The sequence below is a fragment of the Cinclus cinclus genome, chromosome 4 (assembly GCF_963662255.1).
Source record: "Cinclus cinclus chromosome 4, bCinCin1.1, whole genome shotgun sequence".
Lineage (NCBI taxonomy): Eukaryota > Metazoa > Chordata > Aves > Passeriformes > Cinclidae > Cinclus > Cinclus cinclus.
The window spans coordinates 41341283-41360445 of NC_085049.1; positions in this window are offsets into that span (position 1 = coordinate 41341283).

Consider the following 19163-nt stretch of genomic DNA (forward strand, 5'->3'; position numbering starts at 1 on the left):
AAAGCACTTTTTCCTCTGGAACCTCCAGCTGTCAGAAAAGTTATTATTTAGCCCTGGGCCATGGTATATTTTGCTCCACAGTGGTAATCTGCTTCACTTGTGTGAACTTTAAAGAGTTCTGCTACCATTTTGACAAGGATTTGTCACATTTATAATGCCTCTATGGAATTTTCTGTCTGTTTTCATGCAATATGCTGTTATGACTATTATGTCAAGCCTTTACCTCTTGTCATAGCTGGTGTTTGTTTGGATTTTGTGTCCTCTCCTCATCTGCTCTGTGTTGTTTGAAATGCTAGATCCTACAAGTTAAACGATTAATGGCTTTTGGATCTTTTTGCATTTGCTCATCTACAATTTATAGAAGAAATTAAGTTATAGTCTTGGATTGTGTCATTTGGGAGCCTCACAACAAGTGTAAAATGCACATAAATCTCTACAGGAGAAGTGCTCAGACATTGATTTCATTTTCCTTGTAAAGTACTTTGATGATTAAAAATAGGATTCTCCATCTGCTGAAATTCATTATGGCTATGGCTCTAATATAAAATCTGTCCATTATTTTAAGGATATATTTGGTTGTGTAACCACAGGGCATTATTGTTAATAGCATATAAACTATTCAATTAATTTGAAACTCATTCACTAAATGAAAGATTTTGCAAACTGGGAAGTAAAAAACACAGGTTTCTGTTAAAGTTTCGATTTAGCCAGATAATATTTTTTTCCCTTCTTATTACAGATAGATAAAGTTTTGTTTCCTTTTTCTTTGTTTTAAACTTGTTTAAAGTTTCATTTTCATGAAATGTATAAAATAATTCTTTTCACTTTCTGTTTTTCAGTCCCACACAGATTCTTATTATCATGCTTTTATATCCTTTATCCTTTTATATACCTTTATTTTATTGCAGTCACTTTTTCCTTTTCCTTACACAAAGCAAATGTCATATCTTAGGAAAACTGAAACCTTTCTGCTAGAGTGGAAATAAACTTAATGTGATCTTCTCTCTTGAGCAGCAGTAGGACACAAGAAACTACAGAATTATTTTTTAAAGTCATTATCATCCCAGCCCAAACATTAGGATATTAAATTAACATGGTATAGAAGAGTCATTATCACAGTAACTTTGCCTGAATGTTATGAGGCTTTCTGAAACCTTTGGTTCTGTTTTTGGGGGGCTTTAGATGATGCAAGTGTTTGATTATAAGTGTACATTGTTGTTTTGTGTATGTTTCTGCAGTCTGACCCACTGGAGACAAATCACAATTTCAGTCTCAGACAAGAATTAAAACAAACATGTGATAAAACAAGTGCTGGGAAGTTTAGAGTGCTACTGATTCTCAGTAGGAGCTGCTAACACTATTCAGTGATACAAGTCTGAAACATTTTCGTGTGTTACATTATTTTGAATTTACCAAAAAACTAGCTTTTCAGCCCAGTTTGCCCATAAATACTGAATGTCAGATGGAGCTGAAAGCTATATTTATTATATCTAAAGGTACCTGAGCTGAAGTGTGAATGGTTTTCCTCTTGGTAGGTTTACAAAGGTAAATTTTTATATTTTATTTTCTTCAATATGAACCCTCTAAAGATTCAGGTATTGTAAATCAGAGATTTAGTGGAAAAGTTCAGCATCGAGGATGTGATGAGATGATAGAGAAATGAAATAATTATATAAATGAAGCCATATACATTCAGTTTCCAGTTTTTTCCCCATTGTGTTTTACCAACTTAACATCAGTGAAAAGAGATACTCTGTCAGAGCAGCCATAAAGGTGACCTATTTATAATGGGGAAAATTACTGACAGAAGACATTTACTAAAATGCTGACAAGACCAAATCTCTGCCAGTGTAGGAACTGCTAGCCTGAGAATCTGGAACATCCTTGACAAGCACAAGTGGGAGCTTGGGTTGGCCTTGATAGGTACAGCTGAGGCTCTGCAGGATGCTTGATAAGCACAGAAAAAGAAACTGCCATAACCTGCTGAACAAAGAAACTCCTATAACCTACAAACTGAACTCCTAAGAAAGCAGAACTCAGCAACAAAGACTATTACCCTATGCCCACTTATGTATTTATATTCAAGATATAAAAGTAAGTCATTGTCTTCCCAAAATGAGTTTTTCTCTCTAAGTACCCCTGTGTGAACTTAACTACACACTTGTTTTGTCTCCATTCCTGAGAGCAGCTAAATGGATTGTATTGGTAATAATTTGAAGGAAAAATATCTATATAGGCATGCATATAAATAATTAAACAACTTGTCCTTGATTAATGACAATTCACAGTGGCTTACAAAAAAATACATATATATATAAATGTGCATGTGCTTATATATACATATGTGCTTGCTTTATTAATCACAAGTGTATACCTTAAAAGTAGTTTGTAATAAAAACTCTGTGGGCTTGGCATTACTGAATGCTGTGAACACATTATCATGACCAACTTGTGGGATGGGAAACCCCTGCAAATCAAGGCTCTCACAGTTACATACTCACAAAGCAAACAGCCTTAGTGGTTAGCTTTTAATGTTAAGAATTAGGAAATTAACTCTTGCAATTTCTAATCTTCATGGTTTCTAATGTTATTCTTTGCCTTTTTAAATTATTAACATAACAGCAGCATCTTCCCAAACACATTAAGAGGAATAGAAGTATCTTTTGTTTTATTAAAACATCTTAGTCCTAATTTGTCATAAATTTGCTTTGTCATGATTTTGGACAAAATTTATACCCAATTTAATGGACTTTACTTTGAGATATCACTCCAGAGCAGAATTTAATGCTCTGACTATAATTAGCAATATTTGAATTTCTCAGTTCTCATCTGTCTATGTACATAAACATGCCAGTAAACAATATTTTGCTACCATATATTTGTATTGCTTTTCTTATGGGGACAAGTGTATAGATGTATAGTGTATAAATGTACAGAATCATAGAATTGTTTAGGATGAAAAAGACCTTTAAGATCATGGAGTTCAACCATTAAGCCAGCACTGTTAAGTCCATCACTAAACCATGTCCTTAAGTGCCACATCTACATGTATTTCAAATACTTCCAGGGATGGTGATTCAGCCACTTCCCTGGACAGCCTGTTCCACTGCTTGACCACACTTTCTATAAAGAAATGATCCCTAATATCCAATCTAATCCTGGCACAAGTTAAGGCCATTGCCTCTTGTCCTGTTTCTTTCTACTTGGGAGAAGAGATTGACCCACTCTTTATAACACCCTCCTGTCAGGCAGTAGTAGAGAGTGATGAGGTCCCCGCTGAGCCTCCTTCTCCCCAGGCTAAACACCCCAAGCTCCCTCAGCTGCTCATTAGAGGACTTTGCTGGCTCCCTTGCCCTTCTCTGGATATGCTCTAGCACCTCAATGTCTTTCTTGCAATGAGGGGCCCAGATTTGGACACAGCACTCGAGGTGCAGCCTCAGCAGTGCTGAGTACAGGGGGACAGTGCCTGTCCTGGTCCTGCAGGTTGAACTATTGCTGATACCGACTACGATGACAAAACGAGACTTACTAAAAGAAATCCAACCCCATAAAATGATGTCATGAACTCTCTTGTTTATCTATGTAACTTTGAAACACTGTACATGAGTTTATTTTATTGAAAATGTAAATAGAAAAAACAAAAACAGCAACCCCCCCCCCAAATATGAAAACAGTCTAAAAAGTCTATTTGCTCTAGAACTCCTAACAGCAGAAAATAAGAATTTCCTATATAAGTGTAACTTCAGCCACAACTGTAATTAAGAACTAATTAGAATTGTGTTCTGGCAGAAATTAAACAAAATTGTATTTTCTAACAGTCAAAGAAGCATAGAGAAGAGTATTTAAACAAAAAAGCATTAAAATAAAACTTATTTTATACATATCTACTGCATTATGACTAGAAAATTAACAAAAGACCTTTGTATCAAAAAGCTAATCTGAGAGACCTGTGCTTTTTTTCATAATCTGGCCCATGCAAGATACAAAAATTGTATTTTTTTTTAATTCTGTGTCCTGTCCTTGTTAAATGTTTTTTTTTTTTTTTTTTGCTGTCACACTCACAAATGACAGCCAGGAGACCTGCCATGAAAAGGAATTTTCCACATTGTCCCAGTACACCTCCATCAGCATAGGCTACCTTGCACCCATCAACTTCCTCACTTTCACCATTTCCTGTCTTCATCCCTAGCATCATTCATTATTTCTGTCTCACATGTACCTCAGTATGTCTCAATCCCAATTCAGAAATAATTCACCTTTTCCATTTGAAACTATCCTGAGTCCTGTGTAGTAGTTTGTTTTGACCTCATTCATCCTGGTGTGAGTTGCCCCAAGTGGAATCTTCCTTTAGGATCCAGAAAATATGAGAATATGGTGGCAATAGCAGTGGTCTGGAGTGATGGGAACAAGGAGGCCAGAGTTTGTGGGAGACACATCTGCACAGATTGAAAAAGAGAAAATGAAGTTAAAAGCATTTTTAGACCAAAAGGTCTGAAACACAAATCTTAAAATTATGGGATCTATAGACTAGACTAGACTAGGCCAGTGTGGACTAAAATAGAACAGAACAAACTAGAACAGTTCCAGCTGGAAGAGACCTACTGTGATCATCTTAGTCCAATTTCCTGTCCACTACAGGGCTGATCAAAATTTAAAGCATCTTATTAAGGGAATTGTCAAAATGCATCTTGAGCACTCACAGACTGGGGACATTGAGCACCACTCCAGTGAGGCTCTTCTATGTATCTGACCATCTCAGTAAAGAAATGTTTCCCAATATCTAAGCTAAAACTCCCATGTTGAAGCTTTTCATTAAGCATTTCCATACTTATTGTCAGACTATAATGTGCAAGACCAGTTTGTAAACCTTGGCTCCAAAAGCAAATACCTCATTGGTGGATTGGTGGGTTTTTATGTGCTGTTAGGCTTGCCTTAAATGTTCTGGAATCCATCTCTTTGTGGCAGATCACCTCTATCATGTCAGAACTGTTGTCACTGGAGGTGCTCAAGTGTACAGGCCCATCTTAAGATAAATTAAGGAGAGTATCAGAGGAGTCTAACCTAATCTACCACTCCTCACTCTGAGTTCAGAACAGACCAAGTTCACAACCTTCACAGCATTCTACGTGTGTTGTCCTTCTGTAAGGAGACATTGTCATGTCTGCTTGCCCTGTTCTGTGGACAAGGTAAAGATCTGAGTTTCCAATGCTTCCTGTAGCCTTCCAGAAATACCAGAGAGGAATAAAGATCATCTGTAACTGCTCTGTAACAGGGCTTCATTACTCACATACTCAATTTGCTTTTACTTTAGTGAGAGTTCTTCATGAATTTGGGAGCAAGATTTCACCTCTGATGCCATTTGTGTAAGTTGTAGCTCATTAATTCTTTGACTGAGAGCTAAATATGTTTAGGTAACAATAAAAGGCAAGAGTACTAACAAGTTCTCCCGTAACTACCACAGTCACAGCCCTTTAGAAGGTAGCACATGTAAGCCTTAAAAAAGGTTGAGTGGAAAAAAACTCTGAGGCAGATTAATAAAGTTATAATAAATCATGCTTGTTGGAAATTTTTGTCAAGAAGGAAGAGTCTTTGTCACAATGATCCATGATTTGAACAAGAATTCTGCAGAATTGATCTGACACAGATGACATTAAATGTGTCTAAATGATGGTGAAGAACATCAGGGAGATACGTGTTTTCCCCACACAAATCAGGGAATGTAAATCTAAGTGACGTGCTAAGCGAACCTTGTGCCCTTTCAGCTGGAAATATTGAAGGTCAAATTTTATTGCAGCAGTCCCAATGATTTATGGACAGTTTGAGTAAGAAAAGCAGACCAGAGAAGGAAGGAAGTTCATGACAGAACTGGCACAAGTAAGCAAATTATAATGTAAAATACCACTGATAACAATGCAGGTGGAAATTCAGAACACCTAGCCCTGTCTGCTATTATTTCATATTTTTAGTTGATTTTAGGTAAATCAAGCTTATTTCAACTGAACCAAGTGATTTAATTACTGAGCTCAGTTAGTGCCCTATCAATTCTTATCACAAGAAAAGTGTGTGTTTCATACAGAAGAAAGAATCTGGAGGGGAACCCAACAGGATTAAATTTAGCTATTTTTATCCTATGTATTTTGTCTACTCTTGGTCTTTGAGCCTTGTGTTAGCACCAGGAGTAGCAGAGATACTCCCTTCTGAAAACCTGTAAGTGCTTGTTAGCTCTTCTCTGTCTTACTGCTCCCAGTCCCTTACTACTACTACTCCCTAAGCTTCCTGATGTCTCTTCCTCCTGAACTGGTTCTTCATTTCCACAAAATTGAAAGTCATTGATGGTAGCATTAAAGAAAAATAATTTTTTTGTCTATTTCCTACTAAATACAGGAAAATTCTGCCTACATTGCTGGTGGTGAATGAGCTCTGAAATTCACACACTCTATGCTAGAGTAGTTTCAAGGCACTGACCATGTCCACACAAAGTGAGAGTTTAAGACATTTTCTACTTTGACTGCTAGACATGAAATTATAAGGAAGTTTTTTCAGTGTCATACAGGACAATCAAGAGTCCTTTATCCTTGCTGATAATCCTTTGAGTCATCTGATCCTTCAAGAATTTCTTTCTTAATACAAGGGCTCAAAATATAATTTCTGCTTTATACATGACAGTAGTTTGCCTTAAATTGAAATGTAATCTCATAGTCCATTGGTACATTTGACTGTAAATCATGGTCTGAATTATACCGTTCATATAAATTTTTCAGACTCCAGGTTTGAACTTAAATCCCTGAGATGTATCTTATTACACATAATCAGATGCAGTGGTTTTTTGGTTCTGTGTTGAACTAGTAACCTGTTTGTGGAATTGCAGTATTGCAACCTTAATCTTTCAAAACAGTACTTGCTTCTAATAAAAATGCCACAACCACTTGGATTTTCAGCACAGAAATTTTTTAAGCATGGTAGAATTGCTGAGGGTGGAAAAGACATCCTAGTCCAGCCCTGTGCTCAGAGCTGGGACAACTAGAATAGGGTGCTGAGGGATGTTTCAAGTGAGGTTTTGTGTACGGAATAGGTGGGGACTTCATGGCCTCTCTGGACAAACTCTTCCAATATTTGACTTATCTCACAGTTTCTTATATTCAGAAAAATTTCATGGCTTTTAATTTGTGTCCATTGTCTCTTGTCAGTGGTCACTACTATGAGGGTTGGACCCCATCATCTTTAATCCATTCCACTATGTATTGATAACACACTGCTAAGATCCCTCTGGAACCTCACTTCTCTAGACTGAACAGTCCCAGCTCTCTCAGCCTTTTTCAGGTGACAGATACTCCAATCCTGTTGTCAATCTTTGTGACTCTTCAATGGAGCACAACACACTGCTCCAGTATTCCTCTGCCTTTCTTGTACTGGAGTCCAGAACTGGACCCCACACTCCAAGGGTGTCTTACCAGTGCTGAGTAGAGGTGGAGGATCACTTCTCTACCTACTGGCAAGTCTCTTTCTAATAGAGCTGAGGTGGCTGTTTGCCTTGATTGCTGAAAGGGTACAATGCTGTCTCACATACAGCCTGGTGTCTACTAGGATCACTAGGGATATTTCTGTCAAGCAGCTTTTCAGCTGGCTGTAGCTAGGCAGTTCTGGTATCTGAGGTTATTCTTCCCCAGATGCAGGAGTCAGCATTTCCCTTTGCTGAACCTGATGGGTCTCCTCTGCCCATTTCTCCAGACTCTCAAAGTACCTCTGAGTAGCAGCATGACCCTCTGGTACATGAGTCCCTTCTCCCAGTGTGGCATAAATTCAAAACTCATGAGGATTTTCCTGGTTCCATCTTACAGATTGTTAATGAATAAATTTTAAAATATTGTTCCCACTAGAGGGATCATGCCATTAATGTTTGGCTTCCAACTCAAAATTGTGCCACACTATTGAGGTATTTTCGAACCTCTGAGCCTGCTAAGTCAGAAGTTTTCATTCTTATAAATTTTCTCCTTGGACATATTAGAACAGTGGGGACTACTTGTTTCCTCTTGCTTCTTCCTTTCTTTCAATTGTAGTATAAGCTTGTGAAATAGCAAAACTAAAAATTTGCCTGGTACCTCTTTTTAATATTAGGAATTAAATTTCTGTGTGAGAAAAACATTGTTCTTCAAGCCAGAGAATCAAAGAAAAAGAAGCTGAATTGTTCATTGGTCCTAGTAGCCAAAATACAGCTCCAGAATTCTAATGGAATGATCATTAAATCCATGAGTAGAAGTCAAACCTTCTGCTCCTCCAGGAAGGGTCTGATTGAGGCCAGAATGCATCAACTTCCTGAAAGGAGGTTGTAGGAGGTGAGTTTCAGTCTCTTTTCCCAGCTAACAATGACTGGACCAGCGGAAATGGCCTCAAGTTATTTCAGAGGAGGTTTAGGTTGGATATCAGGAAAAGGTCCTTCATTGAAAGAATGGCCAGGTGTTGGGTCAGGCTGCACAGGGAAGTACTGGAGTTGTTATCCCTGGAAGTAGGCAAGACATGTGTAGATGTGGCACTTGGAATACATGGTTTAGTGGTGAACATGGCCGTGTGGGATTAATGTTTGCATTCTATTTTTTTTGAGGTCTTTTTAACAGCCAATTGCAAACAATTCTGTGAGACTGTTTAAACCCTTTCCAACAGATGGCAGTCTACAGTTATACTTTGGAGTTCCTTTTGTCTTTTCTATTGGTGAGCAAAACAAGATGATGTTTTGTGCATAAAGCAATGTATAAGTAAGTAGGGTCACTGCTGTGCCTATCAAGGTAACTCTTATGATACATGGAGGTAACACAATGGAAACTGCAGTTTAGAAATCCAATTTATCTTGCTGTGAGTGGAATTGCATCCACTACAGGCAGCAATTAGTTCTGTTCTATAACACTCTTAGAGAAATGTGACATTGAAAAACTGCAATCTACTAAGCTTGAGATCAGGTAGTTTAGAAAAATGTTAATTCCTGGTATGCAAAGAAGAACAAAGATTTTTTTACCAACTGCAGCCAAAAGGTCAGATTGCAACTGCTGAGGTAATGAAGCAAAAGCTTCCTTCATCCTCAGTTGCTTATACTGTTTATAAAAGCATATTATTCTGTGGATACCTATTTCTCTCAGCACTGAGTTTCTGTCACAACTGAATTATGGATAGATCTATTTTAAGTCTATACCTTCATGCCAGTGTCTATAGCCCTAAGACTGATGAACAAATGATAAACAAACCTGATGTTGAAATACTTGAACACTGTTTTTTTTTTCCCCTTATGCTTTTGCAAGCATAAAGCAGGCAGTTCCCTCATAAAGTAAATATATATCACCAGTCCTCTTGAAGCTTTAGCATGTTAATGTTCAGGTAAGAATTTCCTGCCTACATTTAAAACAGTGAACGATGGAATTATGCACCAGGTCTTATAATCTGATTACCTACGATAAAAGGAGACAGGGCTTAAGAGTGTAAGAATTTCCTTGTACTCTCATATTTTTGTCTGTATATGAACTAGCAGAGATTAACTTCTTTTTTAAAGAATGGGTTTATACATTTTTTATTCCTTTCCCTCTTTCTAAATTCATGCTCAGTGTAATTCCTAAAGGCAGCCAGAAACATATCAAAACAGCCACTTTGCTCAGCAGACCTAGGCGATGAGGACTGTAGGATCTTATGTCTTCCACTCATAACACTTAGAAATTGTACCATTTGTTTTCTCTGGAAAATTAATTACCAAAATATGGTGTTAGTCAGGGAGTCTATACCTTAGATTAACTGGTAAATGGAGAATTATTTTTTTATTTGGAAAGTATTAGATTCAGAACTCACTTTTTTCTCCATGAGAACTTTACACAGAGAAACGTTCAGAACCAATATTTAGGGGATTGTATATTGTTATTTTCTACCCTTGAATGAAAAAGCTTAATATGAATGACTGAAGGAAGGCATTACATAGGTATGGCCTTGTACCCATGTCACATGACTCAGAAATATGCCCTTTTCCTTGCAATGTTGAGGCAGGAGTACCTTTGCTCCTCATTTCCCTTCATTTTGAACCTGCCAAGAATCCCTGTTGTACTCACCCTATTCGAGAGTAAAAGGCATTGTAATATGGAGCGGAGTGTTTACCCAAGAAACTATGACAAAATATTTAAACCAGGTCAATTTCTTTTCATGGATAAAGATTTCATCCTGTTTTAGAGTGGCTTAATGAGCTACTGCTTGTAATAAGTAAATATTACAAGTCTGAGAAAGTCTGTATGGATACTAACTCTTACCTCCTACATGTATTTTCTAGTCATAAGGGGGAGTTGTTGGCTCCTCATTTTGCAAGTAGAGGAACAGTTATTAGAGAAATGGAGAATGGGTGAGGAAGATGGATTGCATCAAGAGCATCATAGTTTATGATCTTTCCCCACAAGTTCCAAGAGCATAATCGAAATATTTAGAAAAAAATCAGGTTTTCACAAACCTCATATTGGAAGCATTGAGAGGAATCACATTATCTTTCTTTGCTGTCTGAATGTCACCTAGAAAAAACAAAGAACCTGCAGACAATAACAAGTAGTCCCTGTGATTTACTACTCCTATTATAGATAGACATGCCATGAATTCCATAGTGGAAAAGTCCGATCTATTAATTTAAAATAAGTATTTTATAACTTTTGAGGTAGATACCTTGTTGTATCTGAGAGATATCCATATAAAGTTGGCAGAAAACTGCAAACCCAAAAGTTACTCATATTTCTGGCTTTCCAGCTGAGACAGCCTGAAGCATCTGGAGCAGTATTAAAGACCTGTGGATGGGCAACTAAGTAAAGCTGGAGATACTTACTATTCTTCCTAACAAGTAAAGCCTTGTAGATGCCTTAAAAATAATTTCTATATGACTAAAGATAGATCCAATTCCACTCAGAGCTCTCACACATCACACAGGTTTGTAGTATCCTAGCACCTCTGTTCTGCAGTTCATAATTTTCATGGAGAAGGCAGCTGCAGATCTGGCTTAACCTTTTTGAAAGGGTGGTGCCTGTCTTGTATCCACAGTCCCACAAAGCCTGTTGAAAGGCCTAATCCTATGCCTTTCCTAAAGGAGCCAGAAGTGTGCCCATAATTCAGCACGTAACAACTGCAATGGCTGAGGCACTGCAGGGAGCTTCAAAACATGTGTGGAGCTTGAGTGATACCATTTTACTTCAGCTGGCTCCTTCACCTGACCAGCAGGTAAGAAATCTGAGTGCTGAGCCTCTATCAGGACTAAAACTTTAATTAGTAATGAGACGAGTTAATGTTGTGGTAAGTATGTGGTAGTTTGGCCTTAGTTCATGATAAGCTCAGCATTAACCATTTTTTACTGGCTGCCAAAGTAACAAAAGACAGAAAGCCAAGACCAGAAGGCAGAAGAATATGTTTAAAGAAAATGTGCTTCCCATTCACACCTCACAGATTGTCTACCAAGAAATCGATGGAGTTAAATAACTCGTGTCAATTTTGGACATAGTTTACATTTTATAGGCTTGGATTTTGATTCTTATATTGATTTTATGTCAATATAAATCCTTCACTTCAAAGGAGCTACTTGATTTAAATCTGTAACAGAACATAACAGGACCTATTTGCTTTTATCAAAGATCCTTTTACTTCACTGCTACCAGCCTTATACAGGAATGGTCAAAGGACTCCACCATAAATTGTAGGAGTACTTAATTTCATTTTAAGTACATGCCACGTAATTACATTGCTAAGACAAATTCGTTCTTCGGGGTATGTTGGTGCTAATTGCAAATAAAAAGAAGGCAAAATAAGAAAGCTCGAAAAATGCATAAATCTTGAAAGTGTGTAAAATCTAATTTGGGGACCTCAGTATGTATATAGAAGAGGAAAAAAAAGTAAATTGGATCAGATATTCAAACCATTCCTTTTATGTCCCTTAGCATAATGGCAGTGCATATGTCTGTGTCTGTGTGCATATAGAAATAGATGTACCTGTGCTTAAGAAAGAGAGTTAGTGGATTTAAGTAGAAATAAAAAAAGAAATTAAAAAAAAAAAAGTCTGTCAGATCTCAATTCCTTAAGTTATTTTGCCACATCTGAACACAAATGTACAAATGAGGCTCAGCCAGTTTACCTTTTGGTAATGACATTGGTGTTCCTCTTGTGGGAAAGGCCATTTTGCCTTGAGGGACTGAGAATGAAAAATAGCTCAAATTATAGAAAAGTGATAATGAAGAATTTTTCAGTCTAAGTCTTTTGCAAGTCAATTCCGGTTTTGTGACTTCAGAAGTATTTGAGAACTTCTTTCTTTCTTTTTAGGTTCACAGACCATTTCTCATGCCATAATCAGGTTTTGTACAGGAACCTGCTCATCATCAGGGTTGTGCAGCTGTTTGACAGATTTGCTGTGCACACTTGGCAGGAACTGTTCTCTTCTTGGTATCTTCTCCCTCTGCCCAGCTCTAGAGTGAGGAGAGGAGTCTCCTGTCATCAGTAGATGCTTGTTCATCAAATGTTTCACAATTTATTCCTGTATTCCTCTCTTCCATACTCCTGGTGCTTGGGAAATTTTGGACAATGTGCTTTGTATATAATTGGAATAAATCCACATAAAATTATAGAAGAAGACAGCAAAATGCTATATTTAATCTTCTGTCAATTCTTATGGTTCAAATATTGCCTCTCCTGTTGTTCCCTCTCTTTTCACCAAGCCCTGCCCTTTTTCCATACTGAATGGTGAAATAGTTTTTTTTTGTTGTTTTTTCCAGTCCTGCTCTTTAAAAAGCTAGTTTTATTTCCATTCCTTTTTTTTTTCTTGTGTGTGTATGTGTGTGTATGTGTTTGTGAAAAACACAGGTTTTTACCTACAACTTGCTCTGAAAGATGGGCCTTGGGTAAAGGCATAAATTACTCATGAGTGCAATTAGAAATAGTTTGTACACGTCACCTTCAAAATTCGTTTTCACAGGTCACCCGATCTCACTGTGCCTGCTTTTGGTTAGGTGGCTTGTGCAAAAATCCTGAATAGGTTTGTCTGGCAGAAAAAAAAATATATATTTTTAGCTTTGTCCATAAGGAGAAAACAGAGAGGAAAAGGAGAAAGTATCAATGACATCAAAGATTATTTTAGACCTCTTGTGCACTGCCAATAACATTCCGTGTAACTTTCATTTTACAATTCATTACCACGAGTTGAGGAATTCACAGATGTTTACAATACTAAAAATGAGCTAGCACCAGCTTTGGGTTGCACTGACAGAGCTGTGGAGATGGAATATCTTTTCACTCTATTGATTTGTTTCAGTTGGAACTTGGCAAATGATGGAAGAACTCATGGCCCCCATGTTAACTGCTTGTAAGTGCTGCTACTCTGATGTGTTAACACTGTTCACTTACATTTATTTTTCACCATATTTGTTGGTCCTTGAATGAAAAAAATATTTGTTGAATAATTAACCAACTGTATATCCTGCTACCATGTTCTCACTGTGAATATAACGACTATTGCTTGTTGTAAGGAAGCTTAGAAATTAAAATAAATTTCAGGCCCACCTGTAATAATAGGAGTGAGACAGCTGAAGCCTTGTCACACAGGACCTCCTACTTTTCGCAGTTTGAGTATTTGCTGGAGGGCATAATGTCATTGTGGATGGCAGTAGTCTCGGTGACTGGCACACAAAAACTAATGTAGCGTTCTAATACCAATAAACAGTCATTCGGATCTTGAAAGGTAAAGATGATTAGAACCTTGAAACCACAGCACAAGTGGGAGATAATAACCATGAGACCTTGGGTGATAAATGAGATCAGTTTTTCTAGAAGGTGAGATATTGTATGAAGACAGATAAAAGCTTTTTCTGGTACAAAATAGCTGGCACACACTGGCATGATAATGACTCAGGTCAATTAGCACTTTTTGAAGGATGGCTGGGCAAGGGTTGGGAGATTTTAGGCAACAGGGATCATTTCCAAAATCATTGTGCGTGGGGCTGAATGAGGTTTTGCTTCTCTGCTCTCAGGGCTGGCCTCCAGAACTGTTCCAGGAGTTTCTCAAACAATGATAATATCTTAATCACTAACTTAGTGGAGTGAAACACAACCCACCTCAAAAGCTAGGACCATAAGTTTCACACTGCTAATATTCCACTATGAAGGGCTGTAAATTAACCCTTAAAATATTTCAGACCTTTAAGCTTAAGAAAACAGCAGGAATGAGAACCATGGTTCAGAAGCACAAGGTTCTATTGGCATGGACTTGGAGGACACCCAGGACTCAACGCTGTGCAGAAGGACTGTAGCTTTCTGGGCTCTTTTATTTAGCAGTGGGTGAGTGGTCTTGAAGGGTTTCTCTGTCTATGCCAAAATGTTTATTGAAATGGCTAAATATTTGGTAGATTTATATTTTATTTTCTCTTGCTCTTTGGCACCTGAGTAATTACACTATTTTATTGCCATTCTTTTAATTTCACTTGTTATATACTTATTCATGCAGCCCTAGGAAATCTTTAGGAGCAAGCATCCTTAAAAATTCAATTTCACTAGCAAGATATATAAGAACAGATTTTTATATTCCTCCTTTTTCCACCTACATTTTCCTTACTCTATTCCCAGTGAACATAATGCTGACATTTAAACTATAGTATCCTCTTTATCACGTTCCTCTTTGTACATTGGCAGGAGTTTGCATGCCAGCATCACATATTCTAGAAGTCCCTTCTCTGTTTCTGGAGAAAAGACATTATCATACCTCAAAACTTGTCATTCTACACCCTTAATTATCTTTAGCTTTTTGCTAAACAACATTAAACAGTTCTCCTCAGCAGCACTATTCCTCCTAGAATGAGAGATATAACTAAACGCTGATTGGGCTGGTAGCTTCTCCCAGACTTGGCCTTGCAGCTCAGAAAATGTCATTACCAGTGCTTTGAGACACAAATAAAAAAAAGTCTTTTCATGTGGAAGAACATTTCCTGACTACTATACTTTCATTTGCCAACACATGATACTTGGGAACCAAGCTGCATTACCATACCTATAAAAAGAGCAATCATAGCAGTGAAAGCAGCCTTGACTGCCAATATGTCTTAGTAACCTTTTATATTATAGCAATGTTGTTACTGCCACGATAGGTTAGGGTATGTCACCATTTCTATTATGTTTGAAACCACATTTTTCAGAGCTTTATAACTTTCATACTGTGATAAACACTGAACTGAATCTTTGTATGTGGCTTGTCAGATTAAATAGATGAAGACATAGTGGTTGAATCTTGGGTGGTATATTACAACAAAATGGTAAAAAGAAAGACAAGAACAAGTAGATCTCTCTAATTTTTGATAGGACAAAATTTAGACATTAGTAAAAGGGAACATGCAATTTACTTTGAAATTAGGCTCTGCATTTTTGATCTTGAAAAGAAGATTACTCTGTTATCTCAGTGAAGTAGAACTAAAATCCAAGAGCTCCAAAGACCTAGGATGGTATTACATTTTTACCACTTCTCTAGATTAAACAAGGAAGTTATTCTCTACTGGGGAATACACCTTGCAAGAGCTGGCAGAACAGCACATTCAGAGTGTGGGTGGGTGGTTCTGAGGGATATCTGGCAATACTGACTGGAACACTAACAGACAGGTTGTTAAAGAAATGGGAAAACTGCATATCCAATGAAATAATGTTAATAAGCCCTTTTAAGAGGGTCATGGCATTCCTCCTTCCCATGGGTACCTCTCTGCAGTTTTCTGTGCAGTGCATGAACTGATACAATAAGCCAAGATTACAAATATGTAGCCCTCCTCATCAAAGATGACAAAGCAAGTGCTTCCATTTAAAACATTAATTTTAATTCACAAATCCAGGCAATATTTGGAGAAGTGGAAAAAGAAGACATTTAAATAAGGCTATCAGTTTGTAGCAGCATACTTGGATATCATGTCGCCAGAGTAGTTATCCATATCCAGTCATTAAGAAGGCAAATCCTGCAATCAACAGACTGATAAAGAGATGCTTTTTCTTGCCAGAAACTCCTGCCACATTTCCACCATGTCTTGTGTATTCATTGGTCCCTATGCCAATTCCCAGCTGAGAGAAGTAGCACTCAGCTTGGCCTCTCTGTGTTTGGATGTGCTCATACCCACATCCTGGATGTCTGTCAGTATCTCTGAGTACGTTCAGGCAGCAAATGAATTCCAGCATAAAAACGAAGTGAAAAATATCTGTCTGCTCACTACACCCGCATGGTGCAAATTTTAAAATGATACTTCCATATTTTTCCAAGATTTCATTTGTTCTTTTAAGTCGAATAGACAACAGCAAGACAGCTGATTATGAAGACCATTCTTAAAATTGCTACAGTGTCCCGAACACATTGACAATATTGTGAGGGAACAAACTTTGAAAGAATTTGTGGTGAGATGTCCTTCCCAGTGGAGATAGAAATGCTCATGTGATATTAGAGGAGATTCCTGAGATTCACAGGCGCTATTAAGTAACAATAAACAGCAAATATTAGCAATAAACTTTAGAAAAAATATTTGGCCTATCTACATGCATTTTTCACCTTATTTGATTGCCCTGAATATTTTACAACTTGACTATTTGATAGTTAAATTTTGAACTTTCCTGCAAGTCCTTGTGTAAATTTAACTTTACATTTATGAAATGCACAGTGATTTTTAAAAGATGAGCATTTGCACCCAGAAATATGGTGAGAAAAGAAAAAACACAGTGTTACCTTGAGCAATGACAGCTAAGCAGTACAGATCACATCCAGCCCAGCAGTGCCTTCTAATTCTTGAATTCTCAGCCCAGCCGTGAGTTCACGGTGGGGCATACACTGTGCTTTCTCTTCTGTAGCTTGGCTTCAGCATGAAAGGTACTTGTGTGGATAACCCAGGGCGAAATTCAAATAGAACTACATGGTGTGCTGGAAAGCATATCTACTTTGTTGGTCAATAGATACATATTTTTCTACTTACTATTTATATAACCACAGTGAAATTTTTTATGAGAAACCTGTAGATTTAGAGGTTGTTAAAAGTATTTTTTTTCAATAATAAATGAGATTTAGGAAATACAACCTGCTCATAGATATTCCATTGCACAATCATGCTAAATGCATCCTTATGTGTTCATATATACATTGTTTGATTAAACTTGATTTCTATCTTAGTGGAAATTATTTATATAAAATATTCTTTTACTGAAAAATATGTATTTGTGTTGGAAAACCAAATGCAGAAGTGACATTAATCAAGTAAGAGAAATTTACCCTGTGATTGGAACAAAACATATTTTCTATTTTCTATTTTAAATAAGCTGTTTACAAATGAATCAGAAGTAAAAATCATTTGGAGAAACTGGTTATAGAACTAAAAATAAATGTATGTTTTACATACATTTACATATGTTTTGCAGCCTGCTGCAGGCAGTGTATAAACCAAGAGATGAACTTTAATTAATAGAGATATTAAACATTATTCACTCATTCTAGCAATCATCTGAATTTGCAGATGTCTTTGCATAAAAAATTAATATATTTATGCAGGAATTAGATAGTGTGGGAAAAAAACCTGATATACGCATAATATAATTTTGCATGCCATATTAATGAGAAATGATCAATACAAATCTAATCATTAAGGAAACAACTCAACAGAGAAATAAAGAGAAAATAAAGCAGCTGAAAAAAACAGTAATGTGGGTTTATAAGATTTGAACAATTATGTTTGTCTCTTTGGTTTAATTACAAGGTAAGATATAAGTATACATCATTTTTATTGAGCTGGAAGGAAAGCTTTGCTCAATATATTGTACAAAATAATAAGTTCTCCTTGAATTTCTATGTGTTTGTCATTAAGAAAATGCACTCCTGAGGTTATGGCTGTGATTTACAGGTAACAAATCTAATCAGATTATTTCTTAAAAAGTTATATTGTGCCTGTTAATAGTTATGAAACAAATCATGCTCCAGAATTTTGCAGTGGAGGATTGCTGTGGTGCAGAGTCACTGTGAAAGCTGGATTGATCACAATAAGGGAGGTACAAAATGCTTACCTATACTTACTAAGTGAGATAACAACATATGAATATATTAAAGCTGCCTTACTGTTCCTCATTTCCCCAACCCTTTCCAGTATTAGTTTAGCATCAAAGGTGGTCCTTTTCTGTACTTTTAGTGATCATTATTTAATCTCCAGACCAATGGTATATTTGTTTTCAATCTATTAAAGTCTTTCATTCCAACCCCACATATTTCGTTGCAATACTATTGACAAACATTTTCTGAATAGTGAAGCCCTGAATTCTTGATTTTTTTTCTTGAACATAAAGCACTAGAAAAATCAGGATATCAATAATTGTCCAGAGAAAGATTTATCAAATATATATTCTCTTTGATTATGACTGTGTTTCTTGATGAATATGGATCCTGAATACAAAATAAAAACATGTAAAATGACATTTTATCATATTTCCATTCAGCATCAGCTATAGTTCACTTACATATTCTAGGCACAAAAGTGACATGAGAATTAAAATGCTAGACAAAATGTATGAATACATTTCATTAAATATTGGCCTCAATTTCATGTGATGTTTTCCCTCCACTTGTATTTATCAAAATTATTGGGGACCCAGTGTTTTTTTTTTTTTGCATTGCATTTTCTAAACATCATTTTTGCCTTGAAGTTTCATAAATGCCTGAACATATGCAATTCGTTTCCCATAACCCTTTGGGTTTGTTTTAGTGTGAAGTATTCCTGGGATCAAAGGGTGATTTGGCATACCAATGGACAAGAGGTGGGTAATGTCCTGTTGGGAACATCTGTGAGCACTCATTTTGGCCGTTTTCAAACATTCAGTTTTTGTGCAGTTGTTGGTGTAGGTAATGTCTCAGTGGAGGATCCTTGGAGATTAGTGGGAGTACCGTGCCAATCTTCTTTTCTGAGAGCTGAGAGAGACTTGTTCCTGAGCTTAATTTCTGCACAACAGAACAGTACCATCAGTGGATAAGGAGCTCTCTCTAATCCTAGGAAATACCATGGCTGGATAATACTTGAAGAAAATTTTCTTCTTTTATGCCACAAGCAATTTTGAAGGAAAGTTTAAGGAAAGGTATCTTGGGAAAACTAGAAACCTTTGGAAAATAAAAATTTACCCTACCCCAGGATATT